The sequence below is a fragment of the Pseudorca crassidens genome, chromosome 1 (assembly GCF_039906515.1).
Source record: "Pseudorca crassidens isolate mPseCra1 chromosome 1, mPseCra1.hap1, whole genome shotgun sequence".
Lineage (NCBI taxonomy): Eukaryota > Metazoa > Chordata > Mammalia > Artiodactyla > Delphinidae > Pseudorca > Pseudorca crassidens.
In genome coordinates, this window is record NC_090296.1 from 12,205,042 (window position 1) to 12,217,295 (window position 12,254).

A 12,254-nucleotide genomic window follows, 5' to 3' on the forward strand; every position below is an offset into this window, starting at 1 on the left:
CCGAGAGCAGGAGGCAGGGGGCAAAGCAAAGTCAGGAGTTCTTTACCTTGTGAGTATATGGAGGACACTGTGGATTAGATTGTTCAACCTCCATTCCAACCCTCTCCAGGTGGGCAGAAGTAGGAAAACTAAAAACTACATTTCCCAGAATCCCTTGCAGCTGAAGACTTGGATGTGATTTAGGTTCCACCAATCAGAGATATTTGCTCAGGAACTGTGTGGAGAGAGACAGGGTGCAGAGCCAATATGTTGCTCCTGTGGACATGGCAGAGGTGGTTGGCTCTTGAGTCAGTGGCTGTGGTAGCGTTCTCACTTGGCAAGAAGTTTCCTGATACTGGCATGGGCAGCTCCCGTGGCAGCTCAGTTCTGGGGTGTGGCTTTGTGAGCTGTTTCTGGAAACACACTACAGTTAACTTCTTCAGTCCTCCCAGTGATTCTGTAAGTCATTTACTATCCTGCTTTCTGCACCTGAACCCCAACTGAAACAAGGAAATAGCCAATAAGGACAGTGAACAGTTCTGACAACAAACGCAACACTGGGGTGGCGGGTGTCCAGGTGAATAGGTGCTGATGGTGGGAGTGTTTATAGAGCCCTTGTCACTATGTCAAAGGAAAAGGACTACTCAATGCCAGGCACTATTTATTTCCATATCACAGACAACACCATTTAAATTCGTTCAAACCATGCAGGCTTTATAAAGGATGTCAACACTTCAGGGTTTGATCACGGGCATAGAAATCTCCTGGTTAATGGGCAGTTGTCTGAATTAATGCCTTAAAACCATCAGTTTCCAGGTCTGTAAGAAACTCAGTGAGTGACACTGGTATTGCCAAGATTCTAGTCCCATTCCTGAGGTTCAGAGATGGAAAGGCACTTACCTAAGATCACACAGCAAGTTGTAAGAGCCAGAACTGGTTCTCCTGGCCCTCAATTGTTCCATTGCTTCAGTGAATGAAAAGAGTGAAGGAATGGATGAAAGAGGTATGGGACTGGCAGCCAAAATGCTACCCCCTAACTCCAGAGTCCAAGGGCCAACCTGGGGTTGGTGGGGAGGAGGAGAGAACAGAAGGCAGATTTGGGCAGTGAGAACAACACTGAAATGCTTTTTAAGGACTCACTCTTTAGTCAAATTCAGAGACAGAAAATAGAATGGAGGTTGCCAGGAGCAGGGCTGGGGAGGGGGGATGGGGGTTTGCATTATGGGAACAGCATTTCTGTTGGAGAAGATAAAAAATTATGGGGATAGGTGGTGATGGTTGTGAAACAATGTGAGGGTACTTAATGCCACTGAGCTGTAAACCTAAAAGTGGCTAAAATGGTAAATTTTATGTTCTGTGTATTTTACCACGACAAAAAATTTGAAAGCACTCTCTATGGCCACTGCTGTGTGAGGATACTGGCTGCATGAAGGTGGCTGTCTTCTAGTCTGAGGAGTGAGAGCAGGGGGACAGAATCAGCATCCTAGTCTCTCTGTGGGGCAAAAGCTGCCCCCCAGCTAGCATCCCTGGGAGCGCTCCAGGCTCTAAGCTGGGGGAGTGGGAGTCCTGCTGGGGGTGCCCACTGGGGAGGGGCACCAGAGCCCCCACCAGAGCTGGTCTCCCAGGACTTCGGAGGTGCTTCTCACAGAAGTGCAGTCCCCCAGAATACACCACCAAGGGAGACCCCAGAGGCAGCCTGTCTGTGCCCATGGGGAGCGGCAGGCTCGGGGCTGGCTGCAGCCCCAGTTGCTCCCCTCAAGCCAGTGAGCCTAACTCTAGCAGACGCAGTCCAAGCCCTGCCCATGTCTCTTGGGCCTCTCAGGGTCCTGGGCCACCGCCCACTGCCAGGATCTACCCCTTGGTGCCCAAAGGGTTTTCACAGAAACCCAGAAGTCTGCTCTGCTCGCATTCACCTGAAGCTGAAAGCTCAGGGACTTGCCCTCAGATGTTCATTTATTTATTTTTTCAACAAGAGAAAAATAGTTTATTAATGCATGTGGTGCACCTCACACAGGAGAAATCTCGGTGATGAGTAACTCAAAGAGATGGTTAGAACTTGGGCTTATATAGCATCTTAACAAATAAATTTGTAGAGAAGTGACAAGAGAAAGGAAAAGGATTTTAGGCTTCCAGGGGTGTCAAAATATGGGAAGGTAAATATTTGGGGGGAAGCCAATGGAAGACAAGTGTCAGAGGTTCATTTAGAAGCACCCCACCTTCCTCACCCCTGGGCGCTATTCCAAGGAGGGGTTTTTTGTACAGCTTCTCATTGGCTCCCTGAGGAATTCAGCTGGTTCCTCACCCTGGGGTCGGGCTTGCCTGCACACACTATTGCTAGCACACTCCTTATTGATTTCCTTTCCTCTCCTCGCCCCCTACCCTCCACCCCCGGTTCCTTCCCACCCCTCCACCAATTCCTCGAATCCTTGACCCTTGACTTGCAGAACCCACGCCAAGTTGCCGACTGCCCCTTCCCCCGCTCCCCCGTGCTCTGTCTGGGGTGTGGGTGGTCTGACAGCATCCATCCCTCGATCCCTTGATGGGCCTCCGTCCTGAGCCACATGGAGCTCAGTGCCTCTAAGACTCCAGCCCTCTGTCCCCTGATAGGTTTCCCTCCATCCCTGGCTCTGGAGCTTGACTGTTCTTCACATTAATTTGGAGGGTCGCTCTTTAGACTCCCGTCCTACCCAGGAAGTAGCTTGTCAGCTCTAGACCACTTCCAGGCCTCTGACCAAGGTGAGGTCCCGATGGTGAGGAAGGGCCAAGGCCAGAATCCTCTGGGTTGGGGAGCGGACGTTGCATCAGGCAAGCTACAGCGCTGGAAGGAGGGGGTGGAGAGAGCCCTGGAGCCAGATGCAGAGTCTGCCCAGGAGCTACCAGCGAGTCTCCAAGTGACCCTGGTTTGTTTCCTACTCTCTGCCTCAGTGTCCCCACCTGAAACGTGGCTGTGAAGATGCAGGGCACACAATTGTGCTGAGTGTGAATGAGATCTGAACCGCAGCACCTGACCCTTTAGCACACGGTGACTGCTTCACACACCTGTGATGAAACCCTACCATTAATATCAGGAGGTGGAGGTTCAGAGAGGTCCCAAACATGCCTAATACCACACAGCCTGGTGAGTGGCAGAGGCAGGAGTCGACCTCAGGCTGTCGTGTGGAAAGCCAGAATGTGGAAGTTTACTGCTTTTAGATAAAGAAGGTAAATGTTAATATCATCTGACAGTAAATTGAGACTCAGAGATGGGCAGTGCCTTGTCCCAAGTCACACAGGGCTGTAATGGGAGCCAAGTGCTCCTGGCGCCGGGCCTTGGGTTTTCCTTCCTGGACAAGACCGCCTTCTCCTCCCCGCGAGGTTGCTAGTGGTGGGGCTATGCGGGTAGGGCTGCCCCAGGCCTTCCCCAGGGGTGCACAGTTACCTCGGGAGGTGCACTCTGGCCTCTCTGGACCCGGCCTCTTTCTCCCCAGTTCTACCAAAGCTGTTAGGGGACAGGGAAGGGGAGACCTTCATTCAACAAACATTTATTGAGCACCTACTGTGTTCCAGGCTTCGTTCTCAAGGCTTGGAGTATGCTGGTGAAGAGAAGAAGAAAGACCCCTGACTTCTTGGAGGTTGAGGAGACAGGCAATAAACAATAAAACATAAGACAGAGAAAGACAAATATTATATGGTATCACTTAGATGTGGAATCTAAGAAAATGATACAAATGAACTTATCTACAAAACAGAAATAGACTCACAGACATAGAAAACAAATTTATGGTTACCAAAGCAGGTAGTGAGGGCAGGGAGAGAGATAAATTATACACACTACTATGTATAAAATAGATAACAACAAGGACCTACTGTATAGCACAGGGAACTCTATTCAATATCTTGTAATAACCTATAATGGAAATTATAACCTATAATGGTTATAACGTAAAACCTATAATGTAATAACCTATAATGGAAAAGAAAAATAGATGATAGATAGATAGGTAGATAGATCATTGAATCACTTTGCTGTACACCTGAAACTAACACACTGTAAATTAACTATACTTCAATTTAAAAAATGGTTAAAAAACCCAATAAAACCTAATAAATAAGCACATTATACAGTAGGTCAGAAGGTGGTGATGTTGGGAAAAAAGAAGGAGCAGAACAGAGTAAGGGGCCTGAGAATAGCTGGGTGGGAAGTTGTGACCTCATCAAACAGGTGGTCAGGGTAGGGCCCCATTGAGAAGGGTCAAGGGAGAGAGCCATGTGGACATCTGGGAGAACATTCCAGGCAGAATGAACAGTCAGTGCAAAGGCCGTGGGACAGGACTACACCTGGCAGATTTGAGGCAGATTAAAAAGGCCAAGGTGGCTGGAAGAGAGTGAGTGAGGCAGAGATTAGTCGGGGATAAGACAATATTGGGCCAGATCAGGTAGGGCCTCGTGGGCCTTGGTGAGGACTGGCTTTTACTTTGAAGAAAACAGGAATCACTGGGAGAAGACGGGCAGCAGAAGGTGGGAGGAACCCAGAGGCCCCAGGGTGTTGTGTAGATGTGCCCATCAGGCCTAGCTAGCTCCCAGCAGCCCAGACACCTCACTTCCTTCCAGAGGGCCTGCAGAGATGCTTCTGAACCAGGAGTCAGGGAGAGAAGAGGAAGCCGTTGCCACCACTGCCCCAGGTGCCCTGAAATGTCCCCTTTGAGGAGAACCAAATCCCAGGGAGTGAACCGCTGCTCCTCTGGCTCTGGGGCTCAGGACACCTCCATGTGAGGAGTCCCTGCCAGGGGGGTCCTTCAGAGCAGCCTTCTGCCTGTACCCCAGAGAAAGTGGCAGCTGCTCATGTGATGGGGGAGCCCAGGGCATTGGGCAGAGTCAACATACCCTTGGCCCTGCCTGCAAAATCACATTTTCCAAACACACAGCTCCTCTAAGCCCCTTATCGGGCCTCCAGGTAGCAAAGCTCTGTTGCTGGGCAATGGTGTTTTATCTGCGAGTTCTGCACAGAGGTTGTACGAGGTGATTTCATTAGATCCTCTACCATCTGTCTCTGCAAACGTCCCCAGGGGCCTCCAATTAAGGTTTTGCTTTTCTTCTTTCGCAGATGTTTGCTTTAATCTAATAAAGCAGTTTACAGGCTTCAGTGGGCCCCAGCCCAGGAGGGTGGTGGGAGAGGCAGGGGGAGGTTGCCATGGGTGCCAAGCCCTGGACGCAGAGGCGAGCTCACGGGGGCTCGAGGCACAGCAGACTGGAAAGAAGGACCCGGCCTGGGCCAAACTGCGACACGAGAGGTCTTCCCCTAACCCACCTCTCCTCCTCCTTCCTGCACCCAGATTCCCACAGGGGGCCACAGCGACACTGCACTCCCAAGCAGGATGTCTTTTCTAGGGAGACACCTCTGGGCCAGAAACTTCTGGATCCAAGGGGGAGATCACCTGGGAGGTGGATCTGCAGAGCCTCCATAGAGACAATGCTGTGGAAGAACTGCTTTGTGGCGTGCAAACCCAAAGTCATGCCGAGGAGACCAGACGCAGGAAACCAGGGGTCTGGGGGAGAGAGGATGGGTGAGAGGCAGGCTCAGGGCAGAGGAGAGGAGAGCAGCTGGCCTGTTTGGCCGAGGCACTGCGGTAGGGAGAGAGGCGGGAGGCACCCCTGCCCTCCCAACAGGGTCAAAGCAACGCAGGGGGCTTCTGGGATGGGGCCCCGCGGCCAGGACTCCGAGGGAGATGGGACCCCAGACCCCAACCTCTCAGTTCTACAGGCCCCCAAAAGACTGGCCTCCAGAGCCTCCCAGGGAAGAGTCTTCAGGGGATTTCAGGGCGATCCTGGTCCCCAGAGCCCCTGACCAGCTGGCGGAAGCCAGTTAGGATGGTGAAAAGGGCTGCACTTTAGAGTCTGGTCTGGGTTTGAATCCTGGCTCTTCCTGGTACTACTGTGTCACCTTGCAAAAGTCACTGAACCTTCCTGAGCCTCTGTTCCTATTCTACAAAATGGCCAAAATAATTTTTTGCATGATTTCTATGAATTGAACCGAGAGAATTCAGTCACCAACATCTGTCAGTGCCAACTATGTCTGGGGCGTCTCGGGAGCTGATAACAGGAGGGAAAGCCCCAGCACAGTTCCTGGGTGTCCCAGGTGGCTCTCGTAGCTCTCTCCCTGTCCTCTCTCCCTCAGGCTCTGTCCCCTGGGGGAGCACTTGGTTCGTGTGGTCCATTTTGTATTGGACTGACTAACGAGCCACGTCCTTCACTCTTCAGCATTGGCAGGGCTGGGCAGCTCAAGGTCTGAGAGTGCCTCCGTTTTCTCATCTGTAAAATGGGGGGTGTGGATGATACGACTTACCTCCTGGGGCTACTTCCCTGTTGGCGCAGTGGTTAAGAATCTGCCTGCCAATGCAGGGGACACGGGTTCGAGCCCTGATCCAGGAAGATCCCACAGGCCGTGGAGCAACTAAGCCCGTGTGCCACAGCTACTGAGCCTGCGCTCTAGAGCCTGTGAGCCACAACTACTGAGCCTGCGAGCCACAACTACTGAGCCCGCGCGCCTAGAGCCCGCGCTCCGCAGCAAGATAAACCACCGCAAGGAGAAGCCCGCGCATCGCAACGAAGAGTAGCCCCCGCTCGCCACAACTAGAGAAAGCCTGCGCACAGCAACAAAGATACAACACAGTCCCAAAAATAAATTAATTAATTTAAAAAAGAAAGGAGTTGCTGTACAGTTGGGTGCTTTGACACAGGGCCTGCCCACAGTGAGTGCCACGTCACTGCACCTGTCATTGTAGTAGCTTTAGGATGTGGTTTTCCTTCAGGTGACTGAGTATCTCTGATGTTCAAGCTCCTCACAGCTGCATCTAGTGCCCTGCAAAGTGGGGGCCCGGAAAAGGGGTGTTAGAGGTGGGGTGCTGGAGCCCCGAGTGGTGCCGATTCTGCTCTCCACAGATGGGCAGGTGGTGAGCAATTTCTCCGGCGTGAGGCCCTGCCCCTCTGCAGGCAGCCCAGCTGGGGAGCACCGGCCTGGATGGATGCATGGGGAGCTCCTAGCCGGCCTGGTCCCAGCAGGCCACTCGAGCATCTTCTCTCCGGCCAAATGCTTTCAGAGCCAGTTAGCTGGGCAGCCTTCTCCCCCGAAGAACAGGCTGTTCTCTCCCCTCCTCCCCCAGCCCCCGGGCTCAGAGACCACGAGCAATGTGGGCTACCCTTCTCCCCCTGTGTCCCCGCCCTGCAGGAGCCCGCAGGAAGTCCTGGACTGGGTGGGGTTTAATCAAGGACCTTCCCTCTTACCGAGACCTAAGTCCAGGTGCCACCCTGGAGTCCTCAGCTTTGTCCACCTGCCCCGAATACCCCTCTTCCTTCTCAGACTGGACTCTGCTTCCGTGCTTCTTTGCTGAGGTCAAAGCTCTGCTCTCCCACCTGCACCCCCAAGCGGAGGTACCACAGTCTCGGCTCTGTCAGGCGTTTACTCTGCGGTATGGGGGACCCACGGAAGTGGGGTGATGGGTCACCAAGCACAGGGAGGTGAGGAAGTATTACTCAGGGGCAAGAGGAGCTAGAGTATGAGGGCGTGCCACAGGTTCACCTTCCAGCAAAGGGAGGAATTCGCCCCCTCAGAATGGCCCCCTCATATTTCTTTGGCCTCCTCTCTTATTATTCCCCTCCCCTCCCCCATCAGCCATACTATACTAATTACTGTTCTCACCCCTCCCCCCTCCCCTGTGTCATACGTACTGTCACACACACTCCTGCCCCCATACCTTTTTCATGCATTCCCCTGCCAAGAGCGCCTTCTGCTATTGCTTGTTTTTCTCAAACTTTAAGGCTCAGATCAACTCCTCTCGACACCTTCCACTCCAGAAAGGGTTTCTGACCAGCCCAAACCACTCAGATCTCACTATCCTCAGAGATCTTTTAGCCCTTACTATTTGACCATCATCAGCTACCGTATTAGCCTGGGCATTAACCTCATGTAAATATTCTATCCGCTCAACTAGATTTCAAGCCTTTGGAGGAGAAGGACATTGCTTCAAATCATCCTCAACCCTACAATCATAGGAACATGACCTGTGTTTTGTCACGGAGATGAAAATAGCTTAACCCAAATACAAGAACGATGGTGGAATTTCTCACAAGGTGGGATACTGGTCGGGGAGATGTCTGGGGGACCTGGGTGCTTTCAGAACCCTAAAGATGTCATGTCACCCTGTGAACATACTCGCCCTGGCTCTTCAGGTAGAGGCAATTGAGTTCAAATGATGCTCCACAAACTCTCTGATTACTCTGTGGCTGTAGGGGAAGGCAGTGCTCTCTGAGAGGCACAGATGAAACAAGATTAAGGGCGGCTTCGTGGGCCGCTGTCTATGCTTCTGAACCGTCACCTCCCTCCAGGGAACCCAGGACACTGGTTAATGATTTTTGTCTGACAGGTCCCAGGGGCCATAGTTTTTAAGATCGTTTTTCCCCCCCTCCCAAGCTTGTTCAAGCTTTTGAAATTTTTAGATAATTATAGAATAATTAGAATTGTGGTTTTGTTTCTCAGTTGATGTAGTTGTTCTTTTTCATGGCATCTTATTCCCGAAGAGTTAGACATTTTCCGCCTCTGAGAAGTTGGGTGCTAGGGGAGTCGTGTGCGTCCTCCGTCGAGTCCCTCACAATGTTATTTTTGTGGTTAAGGACCCTCCTTACTTCATGGGAACTAGTGCAGCCCCATGTCTTGCCTCATTTTAGAGACATTGTCCCAGCTCTACGTCATAATGACTGGATGGCCTGGGGCAGGTCTGTTCACCTTTCTGGACCTCAAATTTTTCCTTTAGAAATGGTTGAAATGATGGAGGGAGGGCTTTGGACTTGATTTTCTGAGTGGTCCCTTTCTTTGCTGAAATCATGCCTCCTGAGTCACTGGCCATGTCTCCCACATCTCCATGAATACTTCCTCCCAAGCTCTTTAAGATAAACAAGAAAATCTAGGACATTTCCCACATGAAACGCAAGACAGTTTTTTTGTGGGTGGCCTCACTTCCGATCACTAAGAATAATGGGAGGGCTCAGACTGTGATACCCACTGCATCTTAGAAGGACATTTGAAACACCCATTCTTCCACTCTTACTTCCAGGTGACTTTAACCATATCTCAGCTTTCTCTGATGGAAGACACATGGTGAGAAGCATTTGGTCCTAAATGTAACCAACGAATTTTGTTCCGTGCGTGCCAGCTCTTCTGGAGAAGATCTGTGCCTGGACAGAAGGTTTGGGGGGCAAGAGCCCTCTGACTTGGCCTCAGAACCAGGGAGCCTCCCAGCGTGGAGGGCCTCTGAGCCCTTCAGCTGCTGTCACACCCCTGACGATGGTGCTCTGAAGAAGCCATGGGTCCCACCCCAGACCCAGTCCTCTTGGCTCCCAGCTCCAGGCCAGGTGGTTCAGGCTACCCCACCACCTCATCCTGGGATCCCAGGATCTCCCAGGGAGAGAGGTTTATTCCCAAGGCACTGAATGCCAATAAATATTAAACACCCAAGTGGACATAGGACAATGATATTGAGAGGCCAGAGAGTTTTTACCAAAGGTGAGAGCTTGGTCTCAAGTACGTTTGTCCCAGAATTCCAAGGCAGGAAAGGTACTTGGGAGGTCACCGTGTGTCCCCAGCGGCCTCTCCAGTAGCAGAAGGGAAGAATGAAAGGTGCACACAGAGGACTCCAGGGGTCCCCACGCCCTGCCTCAACTCCTAATTAAGAAAGACAACCTGGCCTTGAGCAGGCGGTGTGGACACGCACGTGCTTCTCTGGAAGACGCACTGCAATGAGATACCACCACATGCCTATTGGAACACTAAAATTAAAAAGACTGATTGTGTCAAGTGTTTGTGAAGATGTGGAGGAACTTGAACTCATATACTGTTGGTGGGAACGTAAAATGGTACAACTATTTTGGAAAACAATGTTTCATTTCTTGAAAAATTAAACAAACACCTATACCCTATGACTAGCCCTTCCACTCCTAGGTATTTACCCAAGAGAAACGAAAGCATTCAATACTTGTACATGAATACTCATAGCAGCTTTATGTGTAATCACCCCAAACTGGAAACAACTCAGGTATCAACAGATAAATGAATAAAAATGTTGTAGCATATCCGTTAATGGGTGATGACTTAGCAATAAAGAGAAATGTACTGTTGAAATACACAATATGGAGGAATCTCAAAATAGAAGCCAGACAAAAAAAATACATAGTGTATAATTCCGTTTGTATAAAATTCTAGGACGTGCAAATGAATCTATAGTGAAAGGAGGCAGATGAGCCGGTGGGTTGCCTGGAATGTGGACGTGGGGAGGGGAAGGAGGGATCACAAAGGGTCAAGAGGAAATGTGGGGAGGGAATGGATGTGTTCACTATCTTTTTTTTTTTTTTTAATTAATTAATTTTATTTATTTATTTTTGGCTGCATTGGGTCTTTGTTGCTGCATGCGGGCTTTCTCTAGTTGTGGAGAGAGGGAGCTACTCTTCATTGCGGTGCACGGGCTTCTCATTGTGGTGGCTTCTCTTGTAGGGCACGGGCTCTAGAGCGCAGGCTCAGTAGTTGTGGCACACGGGCTCAGTTGCTCTGCGGCACGTGGGATCTTCCCGGACCAGGGCTGGAACCCGTGTCCCCTGCATTGGCAGGCGGATTCTTAAGCACTGCGCCACCAGGGAAGCCCTGTGTTCACTATCTTGATTGTGGTGATGGCATCCCAGGGGTACACATATGTCAAAACTTACCACACTGTACATTTTAAATATGTGCAAATGTATGTCAATAAAGCTATTTTAAAGAAAGAAGCTACCACAAGAATCTAGAACACACTGAGAATACATGGAATCGATGTCTCCCAGCTCCAAGCTGGCTTGGGTATCATGGGGGAAAGAGTTACTGTCCCCATCTGACCCAAGAAAAACCTAGAACCCAGAGAGGTTAAGTGCTGGGCCTGAGGTCATACAGCAAGCCTAGGGCAGAGCCCACGACAAGATTCACACTTCTACCTCTGGATCCAGCACTTCTTCGGCAGGGCACTGGCTATACTCCCAGGAGTCATCCGTGGCCTGTCGGCACGTCCTGAGCCAAGGGACAGTGTGTCCCTGCCACCCGGAGATATAATCTCCCCTCCACAACTCACTCCTCCCTGACAGTGGCCCCTTGGTGTGTGCTTGCAGCCAGGAGACTGACCTAATTTGTGGAGGCCGTGGTTATGGCATCTCCTCAGGGAAGTAATAAAGAGTGAGAGTGAGATAAGGGACAAAAGCAATTACCTGTGGCAGAGAAGGACACAGGCCAAGCTGGTGATTCCCGTCCCTGTCCCAGCATCCTGGAGAGGCTGACAGGGACACCAGCCCAGGAGAGCACCCCAGGGCACGAGGTCACAGTTAGGGGGTGGAAGGAATAGGGAAGGAGTAGGAGTCGGGGTGGGGATGGGGTGCTGGGCTGGGCCAAGCACCCACTTGGTTTCTGTCCATGTGCTCTCCTCCGGCCCCGGGCACCCACACGGTGTCTGGAGTCAGCGCCACAGAGGGATCCTGGCTGAGCTGAATGAGCGCCGGCCTTGAGCACAAACAGGCCTGGATGTGAAGCCTGGTGCCAGCAGTGCCTCAGTGACCCCACCTGTGAAATGGGGGTCACGATGGTCCCCGCCTCCTACGATAATGACCTCCCCTGTAAGGTGGGTCACCCTGCTTCCCATTCCCTTGCTGTCCTTCTGGTTTATTTTCTCCTCATACTGTGCAAACCCAAGACTGGACCAGCTGAGGCAGGAGGTCTTGCTGCCCCTGGAGAGTGGGTGGGAGAGTGAGGTTGTGGAGAACAGGCAGCAGCCGCATTTACTGGGTGCTACTGTGTCCCAGGAGCTGGACTGAGCACTTCACAGGCTCGTCCCAGCCCCTAGCCCCACAAAGTACTTACTGTAACGCTACCTCACCAGCAAGGGCATTCAGGCCTTGTGAAATTAAGTCACTGCCCAGGGTCGCAGACAGTAGAGAGAGGCAGAGGCAGGCCTTGAACCCAGGCAGTCTGACTCCTGAGTCCATGGTCTTGTGGATGAAGCTCGCCACTGGGTTTCTGGGTCTTTTCTGAGTCCTATCCCCCCGGCTGAGAGGTTTACTCCAGCTGGGCTCCAGGTTCAAATTCTCTCTGCTACTCCGGCCGTGTTTGTGATCCTCACATGTGCACTTGACTCTACAGTTTACAAAGGACTCTTCCATCACTTACACCACCATAAGTGGTTCCAAATCCCTTGAGAGAGGAGAGGGCTGCTATCATCCCCACTTCACAGGAT

General features: G+C 51.5%; 1 long non-coding RNA gene across 1 annotated transcript; it reads left to right on the top strand.

Annotated features, from left to right (window-relative positions):
- Window positions 1–262: 262 nt before the first annotated feature.
- LOC137223861 (uncharacterized) lies at window positions 263–10,021 on the top strand. The gene is made up of 3 exons (XR_010943108.1): window positions 263–438; window positions 7,947–8,085; window positions 9,066–10,021. It is a non-coding gene; the product is annotated as an uncharacterized lncRNA (long non-coding RNA).
- Window positions 10,022–12,254: the final 2,233 nt, after the last annotated feature.